Genomic DNA, 15629 nt, shown 5'->3' with positions numbered 1-15629 from the left:
TGGATAACAAGATCTTGTTCATTGCTTTTGGCCTCCCTGGTCACCAGACCTCACACCTTGCAATTCTTTTTTCTGTAGGAGTACATAAAAGACGGCCTTTGTCACAACTGTGGCAAATACTCTTCAGTATCTGAGAAACCGAATTATTGAAACTGCCAATTCATAAAAAAGGGACATTTAGGAATTTTCAGCATGCTGCAGGTGAAAAATGTCTACAGCTTGTCTTGTAATTGAAATAAATGGTTGTAGCTTCGTCATAAGTTGCATTGAGAAGTAGCTATTTTTTATTTCTTGATGGTGATTAGTTTCTGACACCTCTGCCCATTTTCAAAATGGTTCAAATGGCTCTGAGCACTATGGGACTCAACATCTGAGGTCATCAGTCCCCTAGAACTTAGAACTACTTAAACCTAACCAACCTAAGGACATCACACACATCCATGCCCGAGGCAGGATTCGAACCTGCCACCATAGCAGTCGCACGGTTCCGGACTGAAGCGCCTAGAACCGCTCGGCCACAGCGGCCTGCTGTCCATTTTCAAACCATACGTGCTGTAAGAGTGGCAAGTACAGGCGCTAATCCATTAACAAAACTGTCCCTGCAGTAATCAAAGGGTATATGGCTGACTTAACAACAACAGGTTATATCACATAGGTCAGACACTAGAAAATGTGTCAAATGTTCTCTAATGTCCGTCCCGTGTGGTGTAACTTGCTGTTGTTAAGTCAGCCATATACTTGTGTCGAGGTCCGGTGAGCCGGCCAGTCTGTGGATCGTTTTTTAGGCGGCTTTCCATCTGCCTCGGCGAATGCGGGCTGGTTCCCCTTATTCCGCCTCAGCTACACCATGTCGGAGATTGCTGCGCAAACACGTTCTTCACGTACGCGTACACCACCATTACTCTACCACGCAGACATAGGGGTTACACTCGTCTGGTGTGAGACGTTTCCTGGGGGCCGAACCGCAAAATAACCCTGCAAGAGTGGTTCGGTGTGGGGCGGCGGAGGGGTGGAGTGGACTGCGGTAGTCGTGGTGTGGTTGTGGACCACTGCGGCTGCGGCGGGGTCTCGTCATTTCTAGACCCCCGGATAACATACAATACAGCCTAAATTGTAACGATCACATAGATAATATTGTGGATAGAGCAAGTCAAAGACTGTGATTCATTGGCAGAACACTTACAAGGAGCAACAGATCTACTAGAGAGACTGCTTACACCACACTTGTCCGCCTTATTCTGAAGTACTGCCGTGCGGTATATGGGATCCGCATCAGGTGGGACTGACGGATGACATCGAAAAAGTTGAAAGGAGATTGGCTGGTTTTGTACTATTGCGAAATAGGGGAGATAGTGCCACAGACATGATAGGTGTATTGGAGTGGCAATCATTAAAACAAAGGCGTTTTTCTTTGCGACGAGATCTTCTCATAAAATTTCAATCGCCAGTTTTCTCCTCCGATTGCGAAAACATTCTGTTGGCACCTACCTACGTAGGGAGAAATGATCATCACGATAAACTAAGAGAAATCAGGGCTCGCACAGAAAAAATTAAGTGCTCGTTTTTCCCGCGCGCCGTTCGAGAGTGGAACAGTAGAGACAGCTTGAAGGTGGATCAGTGAACCATTTTCCAATTTAATTGTGAATAGCAGAGTAATCACGTAGATGTAGAGGTCCTCTCTGGGAACCTGTCTGACACCTGATTTTTCTGCTATTTTTTTATGTGGTCGTTCCACTAAAGGTCGCTCCGTACAGGTACTCCCAGATATTGTACGGTGGTTACTGTTTCCATCAGTTTATTATCAACAGTGCAGTTGTACAGTAGTGGATTTCTTTTCTGTGTGTGCGCAATATGTTACATTTTTTTACGTCCAGGATCAACTACCAGTCGCTGCGCCATTCATTCATCCATCCTCTGAAGGTCTTTATGCAAATCGATACTTCCTTCTGGCTGTGCTACCTTCCTGTAGACAACCGTACCATCTGCGAACAGCCTTAAAAAGCTTCCTAAGCATTATACTAGATCATAAAATCATTATATATATACTTGTATTATATATTGGGTACCCTCAAAATTACCTTGCCATCTGTCGATTTTTGCCGGCCGCTGTGGACGAGCGGTTCTTTGCGCTTCAGTCTGGAACCGCGCTGCTGCGACGGTCGCAGGTTCGAATCATGCCTCGGGCATCGCTGCGTGTGATGTCCTTAGGTTAGTTAGGTTTAAGTAGTTCTAAGTCTAGGGGACTGATGACCTCAGATGTTAAGTCCCGTAGTGCTTAGAGCCATTTGAACCATCTGTAGATTTTGTTCCGTTAAGAGCGATATGTTTATTTTAGTCTGCAAGGAAGTCTTGAATCCAAGTTCAGAAAAACGGCGTTACCTGAGTGCCGACGTCCAAAGCGAATTTTAATTTCAGATTCACTGAACGCTTCTGCCACTGCTCTCGTCGCTTTAAATTTCGCCTCGTTCATCTTCTTGGTGAGGGTCTCTTTATTTAAGTAGTCCACCGGGTATTAAACCACGTTGGGCCTTTCGCAGCCTTAAGATCTTGCTCGGAACTTAATTGATCGAAGCTTCTGATTTTTTTTTTTTTTTTTTTTTTTTTTTTTTTTTTTTTTTTTCATTTGCACTCTACATCTTCGTCCCCAGCACTGAATATTTGATATTGACAACTTAGATATTCTGAAATTTGTATCCTGTCAATCTGTTGGCAAAAATATTTACCCTCTTACCGTAACATTCCTTGTAACACCTGCAGTCAGAGTTGCTATCACTGTGTTATGACCAGTGATACCCTGCTCTACGTGAACTGATTTGATGATAAGTTGAAGTCTGTTTGTTTCTAGGAGGTCTAAGACTACATTCACGAGTTAGTTCTCTATCTGATCGAAGCAATTTTCGGAAAAGGAATTCAGAATAGTGACTTATGAATCCATGTCTCTGGCACCAGTTTTGATAACATGACACTCCTAATTCATATCTGCCCAGTTGTAATCGTTCAAGGACTCCTGAAAGTTCTCTCTAAAGCGCTGTACTACTGTAGTTCTTCACACAGATGAGCTACCATCGTTTGATGCTTAACTTACCCAGATTAGCTCACATCTGGAATCGGTGATAACCTCGGTAGATATTATCTAATTCTTCACTGCAATAAAGGCACCGCAACCATTGACGACTAACCTGTCCTGACGATGAATATTCCAATCTGAATTTAGGATTTCGTAGCTGTTCGCTTCTGGTTCCAACCATATTTCTGTTCCTAGTACTTTCTGGGCATTAGACCCTTCAGTAACCTTCAATAAGCGATTCTAATTCTGAGGCCTTACCTTAGATGCTGCTGCTGTTTACTGATACCAACTAACCTTTTCCATTTTACAATCTGTGGGGACGAGCATTCTGTGAGAATAATGTGGCTGTGTATACGATTTCGGGAAGCAATTCATCTCTCCTAAAAAGCCTCTATCTACGCGCCACAAATACCCCGCTATTAGCCGCTTCCTGCGCCTGATTTAACTAACGGAATCCTACAATTCTGCACTTGACTGCGTAGGTTGAAAAATTCGCGTTCGATGACGTCGCAGAATCATCTGAGCCTTGGTTTGGACCTTCCATGCTGCTGCAAACCAGAGAACTGCGATCGATCCTTGGCACGATGTTACAAATAGTCAGCGTCGCCTGCACCCCATGTGCGATGCTGACTTCACCAAATCTGCCAGCAGCAGATTCCCCTTGTGTATCGTACTGTATAAAAATATGTACAAATTCGCAACATATATGAACAAAGCAGCCTGGACTAGCTGGTAAAGAACAAGCAGATCCCTGTAAAAAAGAAAATTAACCGACTTTGGCGTTACTGATGTTGGGTTGGTTGGTCAATTTGGGGGAGGGGACCAAACAATGAGGTCTTCGGGCTCATGAGATTAGGGAAGGACGGGGAAGGACGCCGGCCTTTCAAAGGAACCATCCCGGCATTTGCCTGAAACGATCTAGGGAAATCACGGAAAACCTAAATCAGGATGGCCGAACGTGGTTTTGAAACGTCGTCCTCCCGAACGCGAGTCCAGTGTGCTAACCACTGCGCCACCTCGCTCGGGACTGATAGCCGGCCGTTGTGGGCGAGCGGTTCTAGGCGCTTCAGTCCGGAACCGCGCTGCTGCTACGGTCGCAGGTTCGAATCCTGCCTCGCGAATGGATGTGAGTGATGTCCTTAGGTTAGTTAGGTTTAAGTAGTTCTAAGTCTAGGGGACTGATGACCCCGGATGTTAAGTCCCATAGTGCTCAGAGCCATTTGAACCATTCGGTACTGATATTGGGTTGCACACTAAATATAAACGAAAAGAGTAAACAACCACTAAAATCTGCTCTATGGTGTTGTCACTGCTGGGTAGGATCGAATTATTTGCTAGCTCTTAAGACAGAATGAAATTTCTTTTCTGATTACAGGTGTATCGATATTTACTCGTCACTAGAGTGTCGGCTTTCACAAAAGCTCTAATTGTAAATAAACACTAGTCAGTCAGACGAAAACACAGATATTGTTCGCTTCTTGTCAGAAGCTCGTTTTAAAAATGATGATAGAGAGGCAGTCGCTAGAGTGTGTCAAAGCCTTGGCTGAAGTTGACAGTGCTGCATACGTATCTTGTGTCCAGGTTGCTGCATTCGCTGCAGCATAGTAATATAACAAAAAAGAAGTTAAAGTATGTTGATGTCATGATTAGAGGGTTCCTGAAGCAGATACTCCACTTGCAGAAAACCACGCCCATTCCGTTCTTTCATGCCAAGCAAAGGGATGGACGGCTTGGTGTGCCATCGGTGCAGGTGCTAGTAGGCTCGACCTTAAGACGCCTACAAAATCTATTGCCTAGTGCGGATAGGCAAATAGCAGCAGTTACGGGAACAGGTACAGCGGTAAGGTTGGTGGCGCGCTTGAGAAACATCGTGAAGATGGGGACTGTATAGGTGCCTCCTACGGTGGAAGGTGTAACGGATTTCTGGCGGAAATGTCTTCATTCGACTGCGCTAGGAAGGGGCCTACAGTACAGCCGTTTAGAGAGTGCCTGCAGTCAGTGTATTAATGACCCACCCCATTTTGGAGCTGGAGAGAATATGTTGGTGCAATCCATCTGCGCATAGGCGTTCTCCCGACCAGCCCACTCCCCCCTACATCAGAGGCCCCAATGCAAACTGTAGAGCAGGAGGGTCTTGTCCAAATAGGCGTGAGACTACCTTGCAAAGGTGTCTACTGACGCACTTTGACAGGATCGATCGCCATGATACAATCACATCGACTGTCAAAGCTGGCCTTACCACCAAGGGCTACATCGTCATTCAAGCCCCCGCCTACACCTTGCGAAATTCTAACAGATATGTCCCTCATCTGATTGTCTTCCGTGATATCGACGGAAACCCAGGATCTGGGTATGCGACTGTCAGTTAAGAATATGAGGGGAGCTTACACAGGGCTCCTGCCTCGGGCATAGATGTGTGGAAGTCCTTAGGTTAGTTAGGTTTAAGTAGTTCTAAGTTCTAGGGGACTGATGACCACAGATGTTAAGTCCCATAGTGCTCAGAGCCATTTGAACTGCAAAACCTGTGGTTTTACCGTTAGTTTTGAGTGCGAGAGGGACGTGGGTTCCAGGTAATAACAACATCTGGGCGAAGTTTGCCTAAGCCCGTTTCTGAAAAGGGACTTAGTGTGCAAAACGCTAACATCAGGCGTTTACATCCATCGGCAATTCGTGAGAGTTGCCTGGAGAAGACAGCAGACCCCAATGCTACGTGATTAAATGAAAGCCACCAGGGGATGGTTGAGTGAAAGAACAATGAGAGATGGTGGGCCGTAACTATGTATACGCCCCACCAGTGGCTGAAACTTGGACATGAAAGACGTGAGGCTGTCCACTCGTGTCGGTTAGAAGCGGACTTCGCTTTACGAAGTAGAGTCTTCTCGTGACCGGGTGTCTGCTGTAAGGCTCCTTCCTTGGGTTGTAGCTACGGGGTATTTGTTACTAGAGCCTCGGCTTTCACAAAAACTTGTGCAGTAAAGAAATACGGAAGCTCTAAATGTAAATAAATACTAGTCAATAGGACAAAAACACAGATAATGTCGACTTGGTGTCAGAAGCTCGTTTGACGTTAGACAGACAGTAGCTGGCCTGCCAGGGTCGCTCGTGACGAGCGAGGGGCCGCGCGCGGGAGCGTCCGGCCTCTGGCGGCTCACACAGAGGTCGGTGGGGAGGCGGGGTCGGCTGATAGCGCCCGCTATCAGCGGCGGCCGGGCCCCGGCGCGGCGGCGCGCACTCGCCGGCCCACAGATGCTGACGCTGTGCCGCCGCCTGCGCGCCAGGGCCTCCGCGCTGCGCGACGCCAACAGGTGCGTGACGTCAGGGCCGGCGGGCCGCCGCGGCTGCGCCTGCAGCAGTGCGTGCGCGGGTCGGGTGTCCGCCTGCGAGGGGGATGCGTGTGCGAGGGGCGAGTCCGTGGCGTCGCACCGGCCAGCTCGCGGGCCGGACCGGCACTTCCTGTGGTAAGCCAGGCTCGCCTCACACCGTGTCCCGGTCGCCTAACCCCTCCTGCGCCATTATCTGTGAGAAGGGCCCGGGCGAGGAGCGCTGCCGCAGTCAGCTGACGGCTCTTATCTGCCCGCCAACCTTGCAGCGCCTCGCCAAGGAGACGCCGGCCGTGGTATTCTACTTGCACGTACTCCGCCCGCCGGCACACTTTCCAATTCTCCATTATTCTCTTAACGATTCTTGGAGAGCTCTGCGACCCTGTTGAATTATGAGCAACAGCACCTCTGCACCTAGTAACCCCACGACATAACCATTTGTGCAGTCATACGTATTATTCACACCTTTCAGACACTGCCTTAATGTTCTTTTCCAGATTACAGGTTTTTTCTTATGTAGATAAAAAGTCTTTCCTATAAGTTCAGCTTTCGTTGCAACATATTGACATGATCACTCAGTTTGTCTCGTAAGTTAAAGATGCGAACTGAGCCGGCCGCTGTGGCCGAGCGGTTCTAGGTTCAAATGGCTCTGAGCACTATGGGACTCAACTGCTGAGGTCATTAGTCCCCTAGAACTTAGAACTAGTTAAACCTAACTAACCTAAGGACATCACAAACATCCATGCCCGAGGCAGGATTCGAACCTGCGACCGTAGCGGTCTTGCGGTTCCAGACTGCAGCGCCTTTAACCAGCGGTTCTAGGCACTACAGTCTGGAGCCGGGCGACCGCTACGGTCGCAGGTTCGAATCCTGCCTCGGGCATGGATGTGTGTGATGTCCTTAGGTTAGTTAGGTTTAAATAGTTCTGGTTCTTGGGGACTAATGATCTCAGAACTTAAGTCCCATAGTGCTCACAGCCATTTGAACCATTTGATGCGGACTGAAAACATATTTTTGATAGCTAGTATTGTTTGATTTGTTATATGGCAGAGTGACACACATTGCAGATTGCGATTTTTAGTACCCAAATAAAAACATTGATCCGCGTGACCGCTACGGTCAAAGGTTCGAATCCTGCTTCGGGCATGGATGTGTGTGATGTACTTAAGTTAGTTTAAGTAGTTCTAAGTTCTAGGGGACTGATTACCTCAGACGTTGAGTCCCATAGTGCTCAGAGCCGTTTTTGAAAAACATTGATGATGAAGTCCCATACTCCTTGACAGAGCGTAGGGGACAATGCGGGAGACCCGCACCGCTGTACTAGGCAAGGTCGTAGCGGAGGTGGTTTGTCATTGCCTTCCTCCGAGCTTAATGGGGATGAATGATGAAGACGACACAACAACACCCAGTCATCTCGAGGCAGGAGAAAATCCCGGACCCGCCGCGAATCGAACCCGGGACCCCGTGCTCGGGAAGCGAGAACGCTACCGCGAGACCACGAGCTGCGGACAAATTAAAACATTAGAGTACTGTAATTCATTCTTCTACCTGTAGAGAAACAACGAGCAGGCAATTTTAGGGTTTTTTAATAAAAAGCGAAAATTTCTTATCTTTGTGTTGATTTCCTGGTAAACAAGTCTACAGGTAACACAAAAAATTTAATTTTTTCGCTTATTTTCTGTTTCATTTAACTGAGCTTTAACACCCGTTATAATAACCAAAGTCACTTACATCACCATGACTTTTTAAATACGCTTGGAGAAAAGCGCTATATACACTGTGCTGTCTTACAATTTATGTATTATTCACAACCGGTTTCGATCATAGACAATCTTCACAGTGATTAAATAGCTTGTATGTCATATGAAGTTGTTACAATAGATATTTTTGCCACTCTAAAGATGGTCCATGATCAAAACTAGTTGTGAATATACTGTAAGACAGCACAGTGTGTATCTTGTATTTAAGTATATCGAAGCTGTTGACAGTTTTTTTCTTTTTTTTAAATACTGATTCGCTGTGTAAGCACACGTATCTTCCGAAAGATGATTTAAGTTACATCCTTGTTTTGTCATACTGAATGGAGATAGACAAACTCTGGCATTACAGCCTACACAATGTGTGTTACTCTGCCATATAACAAACCAAATACTACCAGCTTTAGGTCCTCATCATCGTGAGTTTGACAGCCATGACTGCTTAAAGCCTTTATCCATACTTCTCCGTTACGATCTTCAGGTATACTGATTCACTTCGCTCCTGCTTGTAGTTTAGTATCATCTAACCACCTTCCAATTCCATTTCATAGTCATAACTACATCTTCTTCTCCAGCCTCTTCCCTGATGCATTTGCTTCTCTCCTGCCTCTCTGTAAATTCAGTATATGTATCTCACTCTTCCTGAGGGATCTTCAGTTTTTGAATGGGATTCGCACCAAAAGTCCTTAAGGAATATAAGTATCCACTGAAACCAGTCACGACGTTTAAATATTATTAAGACAGTGGCAACGCAGGAAATTAGCGATAGTCAAGTTTACGCTACAGTTACTATTAAGGCCCTGTAACCCTTCATGTCTGATGATGAGCACTGGTTACCAGAAACGCGTCGCTAACGTATTAATGTCATGAGCTTAATAATCCTTATACGCTGTGTCCGATGACAGTAAATACATATGAGCTTTATTGTAACTCAGGTATGGGAAACTAATCTGACATTATGATTACTGAATGTTAGAAGTCTACCTTTCTCTGCAATAAGCCAAAACTAGTAAAACACACTAATTCTAAACATTTCGTTTCAGGCACATCTTAACGTAGTTTAGTTTTGAAACCTGTTTAGTTTCTTTTTGGCAACGACCTTGCCGTAGTGGATACCCCGGTTCCCGTGAGATCAACGAAGTTAAGCGCTATCGGGCGTGGTCGGCACTTGGATGGGTGACCACCCAGGCCGCCATGCGCTGTTGCCATTTTTCGGGGTGCACTCAGCCTCGTAGTGCCAATTGAGGAGCTACTCGACCGAATAGTAGCGGCTTCGGTCAAGTATACCATCATAACGACTGGGAGAGCGGTCTGCTGACCCCACGCCCCTCCTATCCACGTCCTCCACTGAGGATGAGACGGCGGTCGGATGGTCCCGGTAGGCCACTCGTGGCCTGAAGACTAAGTGCTTTTTTTAGTTTCTTTTTGTGTCCCTCCAGCCTTTTTCTTCCGTTGGCCTGCATACAAAAGCTCGTCGTCTGGTATTATGACGTCAGTGCTATCAGCAAACCGAAGTTGGTTCAGATGTGTCCCACAAACACCTGACCCTTCTTCGCTTTCGTAGTTGGTTCTGATGACTTTCTCTGGGCCTGTTACCAGAAGTTCCACAGACATGGGACCTCGCTGTCTGGATGCACTTTCAGTTTTGAATTTCCCTCTTCCCAAATGAAGCTTAATCGAAGACGTGGCGCTGATGTACATACAGGCTTTTTCAGCAAGAACAGTAAATAATTTCAGAGGTGGTAGTATAGACTAATTCAAATTAAACATTCCAGGTAACATTTGTCCGATTTTGATTCGTTGTGCAGTTAAGTTTTGAATTCGCTTCTTGGTACACAAGTTGCTACGGGTTTATTGATCGGTTGTTATTTTTGTTTTGAAGTCGTACTCGAGTTAACGTAATTGAATTATTCAACTGTGATTGTGATCTGTTGGCTAGTTCTCCTGCATCGCATCAGAATGCCGCACTTATTTACAAGTTAAAAAAAATGATTTAAGTGGCTCTGAACACTATGGGACTTAACATTTGAGGTCATCTGTCTCCTAGAACTTAGAACTGCCTAAACCTAACTAACCTAAAGACATCACACAAATCCATGCCCGAGGCAGGATTCCAACCTGCGACCATAGCGGTCGCCCGGTTCCAGACTGAAGCGCCTAGAACCGCTCGGCCACAGCGGCCGGCTATTTACAACTCCCTAAGGTATTGTTGAGAATACATCGAAGAAAGACTGAGGTAATGAGAAGTAGTAGAAACGAGAACAGCGAGAAACTTAACATCAGGATTGATGGTCACGAAGTAGATGAAGTTACGGATTTCTGCTATCTAGGCAGTAAAATAACCAGTGACGGACGGTGCAAGGAGGACATCAAAAGCAAAATAGCAATGGCAAAAATTGCGTTCCTGGTCAAGAGAAGTCTACTAATATCAAATATCGGCCGTAATTTGAGGAAGAAATTTATAAGAATGTACGTCTGGAGTACAGCATTGAAGGGTAGTGGAACATGGACTGTGGGAAAACCGGAACAGAAGAGAATCGAAGCATTTGAGATGTGGTGCTACAGACGAATGTTGAAAATCAGGTGGACTGATAAGGTAAGGAATGAGGAGGTTCTGCGCAGAAACGGAGAGGAAAGGAATATGTGGAAAACACTGATAAGAAGAAGGGGCAGGATGATAGGACATCTGTTAAGGCATGAGGGCATGACTTTCATGGAACTAGAGGGAACTGTAGAGGGCAAAAACTGTAGAGAGAGACAGAGATTGGAATACATCCAGTAAATAATCGAGGACGTAAGTTGCAAGTGCTACTCTGAGACGATGAGGTTAGCACAGGAGAGGAATTCGTGGCGAGCCGCACCAAACTAAGCGGAAGACTGATGACAAAAAGGTATTTGCGTACAGGTTATTTAATGGAATCACTCCTGCTGCTTGTGGAGAATACAACAAACGACTTCCTAACCTCAAAGTACCAGATTCAGGAGCATTTACTCGCGTTTTTACTTAACTCGTCAGACTGGTGTAAATCAACGGAGGTTGGATGAAGTGGTAGAACATGATCCTTCAAGAAGCACACGCTGAATGTGTACATGTAACGGTGTTCCAATTTTATGGTTGGTTAACTGAAAATCGCCGAGTAATCCCGTTAATAATGTTAAATCGTGAAGCCACTGTCACTCGTGGCGGTATCAGTAGCAGTCGTAATTCACACTGGTGCTCCGATGAAAATCTTCATGCCATTTTGCAGACATAAGTGGTATGGTACGATACCCAATAAATTGATTGATTCTATTGTGTTACAGCATCGTCTTGCAAGGCTCCGTTCTAGACTTACGTGAAAACGGACTTCCAGCATTATTGGAATAGATTCATTTGCTAAAAGCATGGGTATATTCTTCCACCATGACGGGACTCCTGCACGTTCTACTCGTCAGTTGACACATTATCAAAATCTCACATTCCCCGGAAGATGGACTGGCAGAAATGATCACGTTTCTTGGCCGTCTAGGTCCTCGGACGTTAACTCTTGACATATTTACCTGTAAGGATGACTGAAAGGCGAAGTCTAAAAAGAAAAATTGAACACAAGATCCTTGGTAATATGAACAGTGCTGCCCTCATAAAAGAACTCCCAGAGGACTTCACAAGAGCTACAAGTAATGTTGTCAAGGGAGTTCAAAAGTCCACTGAAGCTGGACGTGGGAATCAAGAAAATCTACTGTGAACTTTATATCGTTTACCTTTGCTTTGATTATTTGTTCGAGTTGCATTCTAACAGATTTATCTCTGGGCACATGTCGTATGGAATATTTTATTCGATTTAGTCTATACTTTCAACCCCTAAAATATTTGCTATTCTTTATTAAACAGATTGTGTTTTATGGTTGATTGACATCAGTTAAGGGCTTGTTCCTGTAGAGCTACCGATACATATTTTGATGTACTGAGTGAAAAACTTTCTTAACGTACATTAATCGCAGATAAAGTGGTAATTCATACTCATTGCTCCATTTTGGAAATTGTACATTGTGATGTGCCTACTGCTAACACCAGCTTGTTCCATTGCCTAATTAAAATCAGATTTTTCCTCTGTGTTTGCTGGTAATTTTATGTAATGTGTTGCACGTTACGGGAGCAAACTGGCAGGTCTATAGTTGATTAACGTTTTGTCTTCTCTTACTTTGCGAAGCACAACAGTTTCACCGCTGTTCTAATTATGGGGAATTTTCTTGGTTCGCAGACATTCTGTAAATAATTCTGCATGTTCCTTTTGTAGTCTTGTGCGGTCTTGTGTAAAATATCCTTTATCGAGAAAAAAGTATGGGTTTCATCATTAAATTTTTTAATGTGCAAGAAGTGGCAAATGGGTTCATTTTCACCCTTTGATACAACGAAGCCTTGTGTTTATCGAATTCTTCCTGGTTCTATCCAAATGCTTGCGAAAGACACCATGTATAGGTATAGGTTAACGTTATGGTGTGATGCAGGTTAAATTGTTACAATGTGCATAACGGGGTATATTACGAGGGTAATCCCGAAAGTAAAAGGTCTCCTATTTTTTTGTAAGTACAGAACTCTGTTTGTGTGGCAGTTGGTCACACTGTTATGAAGAGTGCTTCACGCGCTGTTTGTAAACACGCGCACGCCGCGCTGAGGCGCTCAGTCTTGGCTTGGCAGTCGTTGTGAATGGAGCTCCCGTTGGATGTTGCCGCGAAGTGCGAATTGCGCGCAGTTATTCGGTTTTTGAACGCAAATGGCAGTGCGCCAATGGAAATCCATCGCCAATTGACGGAAGTGTATGGTGAGTCGTGCATGGATGTCAAAAATGTTCGTAAGTGGTGTAGAGAGTTTGCAGCTGGTCGGACCGAAATTCACGACGAACAAAGGAGCGGGAGACCGTCAATTTCTGAGGAGACCGTGTTGAAGGTTGAGCAAAGCATGCGTGAAGAGCGGCGGCTCACCCTGGATGATCTCTGCACGTTGCTTCCTGAGGTTCCCCGAAGCACCGCTCACAGAATTTTAACGGAAACATTGAACTACCGGAAGGTGTGCGCAAGATGGGTGCCACGCAGGCTGCAAAGAGTTGATGCTTCCCGTGCATTTCTTCACCGCCTTGCAACCAAACAGGATAACTTTCTGGACTCAACAATCACGGGCGACGAAACCTGGGCATACTACTTTACACCTGAGACCAAGCAACAACCACGCCAGTGGCGGCATCCTTCTTCGCCAAAGCCGCGGAAATTAAAACAAACACAGTCTGCCGGTAAAGTCATGACAACCGTTTTCTGGGATCGGCAAGGGGTATTGTTGGTCGACTTTATGCCCACTGGGAGCACAATTAACGCTGACAGGTACTGTGAGACTCTGAAAAAACTCAAACGGGCAATGGAACATAATCACCCACCCACCCTACAGCTCTGACTTCGCCCAGTGACTATCACTTGTTCCCTAGGTTTAAAGACAATTTGGCCGGAAAGCGATTCCGCTCCGACGACGATGTGAAAGAAGAGGTTCATAACTTTCTGAACAGCATGGCGGCGAGCTGGTATGACATGGGCATTCAAAAATTGCCACAGCGTCTACAAAAAGGCGTCGACAGAAATGGTATTTATGTCGAAAAATAGCTATAAACTGATGTCAATCATTGTAGAAATAAACAGGTCTATGTACTTATAAAAAAAATAGAAGACCTTACTTTTGGGATTACCCTCGTATAATGTCTGACGATGACACGAAACAAAAGTTAACATGCGAAGTTTGATAGTACTGGCATTTCTTCTGTATGAAATAAATAAAACTGTTTGAGATACTGATGCACGATGGTCGAGCTTAAACCCGATTCTGCAAATCCAGAGAAGGAAACTTACATCAATATCCATTTTTTGGGATCTGTTTAAGATGTGCTTCTCCTTTACGAAACAGTATATTTGTATAAGAAAATAAATTCGTAAAAATCAGGACTTGACCCGAGTCTGCAAATTCAGAGTATGACACATTTACCACTATACCTCTCTAATGGCTTGCCAGGTAGTTATAGTCATTATGACTGTAGTAATTGGCAGAATAAAAAAATTATACTTCCGTTTCCTCAACAACCACGTAGAGATGAGAGAAATTTCCTGGAAATCCGTCTGCCACAGCTGGCGACCGTCTCTTTTAAGAAGGTGTCCAATCAAGCGTCCCACGGGTTCCACTGATAAGCTGTGTTTCAGAAGTTGGCCTGTAGTTGTAAACAGTAACGAGACGGACACGCACGGACGACACGAAGAGTTATGTGTTAATCAGCTGGGAGTTACGTATGAACGCGACATAGCCTCTCATAGACTTGATCCTACTGGATAAGGTATGCTTTCTTGTCCTTAATTTCAGAACAAACTCATGCAAACGGTGGTACAGGATTTACACAGTAACCTGCCTGCAGAGGCCTGCAATACCAGTTTCGCGCTGGGCCCACTGCGTTCCAGGCACTCAGGCAGACAGATAAATACCAGGTGTAGAAGTATGAAACCGGAATTTGGTTGCAATAATTAGACACCTGTTGTTTGAAAGTGTTAATATTTTATTCAGAATAATTCCATTGCCTTTTATACATTTCTCCCACCTCTCCGGCAGGCCATGAACGCCACGCCAAAAAGAATAGTTTTTTTGAAGCGAACCAGTCAGCGAGCCATTTTCGTACATTTTCATACGAATTGAAGCGTTGTTCAGCGAGAGCGTGTCCCAGTGATACAAATAGATGGTAATTGGAAGGAGCCAAGTCTGGAGAATAAGCCGCATGCCCTAACTGAACGCCTCGATCGTTTCCTGACCCGTTTTGCGGTGTGTGATGGGGAGTTTTCATGGATCAGTATGATCCGGTCGTTTTTCACGTAATGATCGATTTAAATCGATCATTTGATGTTGGTAGCGATCAGTGTTAACGGTTTCACCAGGTTTTAGCAGCTCGTAGTAGATGACACCCTTCTGATCCACCAAACACAAAGCATTGTCTTCTTTCCAAAGCGATTTGGTCTTGCGGTGGATGTCGATGGTTTTCCTGGATTCACCCATGATAGATACGTAAAATATTTCCATTTTTCATCACCTGTCAGTATTCGATGAAGAAACGACTTTCTTTTGTATCTGGCAAGCACCATTTCACAAGTGGTCTTTCGAGTTCGCTTGCTGTCTTTCATTCAGGCCATGTGGAATCCATTTTCCGACTTTCTGCACCTTCCCCATAGTTTTCAACCGGAGAGAGACGGCTTTCTCCTTGACATTCAGTTGTTCCGCGAGTTCCCGTTGCGTTTGAGTGACATCTTCATTCAATAAGGCCTGCAGTTCGTTGTCTTGAAACTTTTTCGGTGGTTTCCCGCGCTCGTCGTTTCTCACGTCAAAATCAACACTTTTGAATTTTTTGAACCAATTCGAAACACTATTTCCACAAGAGCATGATCGCCGAAAGCTTCGACAAGCATTCGATGCGATTCTGCAGCAGTTTT

The 15629-nt window shown here is 45.1% G+C and overlaps 1 protein-coding gene across 5 annotated transcripts in view; it reads left to right on the top strand.

The window, feature by feature from the left end:
• LOC124593756 (NAD kinase-like) overlaps positions 1-15629 on the top strand; it is a 907239-nt gene that overhangs the window by 589723 nt on the left and 301887 nt on the right. The window contains exon 1 of one of the 5 annotated variants that reach the window (XM_047132097.1): positions 6321-6372. The exons of 3 other annotated variants lie outside the window; for them this stretch is intronic. The gene's annotated coding sequence lies outside the window, so the exon portion shown is untranslated. Of the gene's footprint in view, positions 1-6320; positions 6373-6417; positions 6526-15629 lie in introns of those variants that run through there. One more of the 5 variants, XM_047132098.1, reaches the window with a different exon arrangement.

The sequence above is a fragment of the Schistocerca americana genome, chromosome 2 (genome assembly GCF_021461395.2).
Source record: "Schistocerca americana isolate TAMUIC-IGC-003095 chromosome 2, iqSchAmer2.1, whole genome shotgun sequence".
Classification (NCBI taxonomy): domain Eukaryota; kingdom Metazoa; phylum Arthropoda; class Insecta; order Orthoptera; family Acrididae; genus Schistocerca; species Schistocerca americana.
The sequence above is the reverse complement of the archived record's forward strand: the minus strand, read 5'-3'. Positions and strand labels throughout refer to the sequence as shown.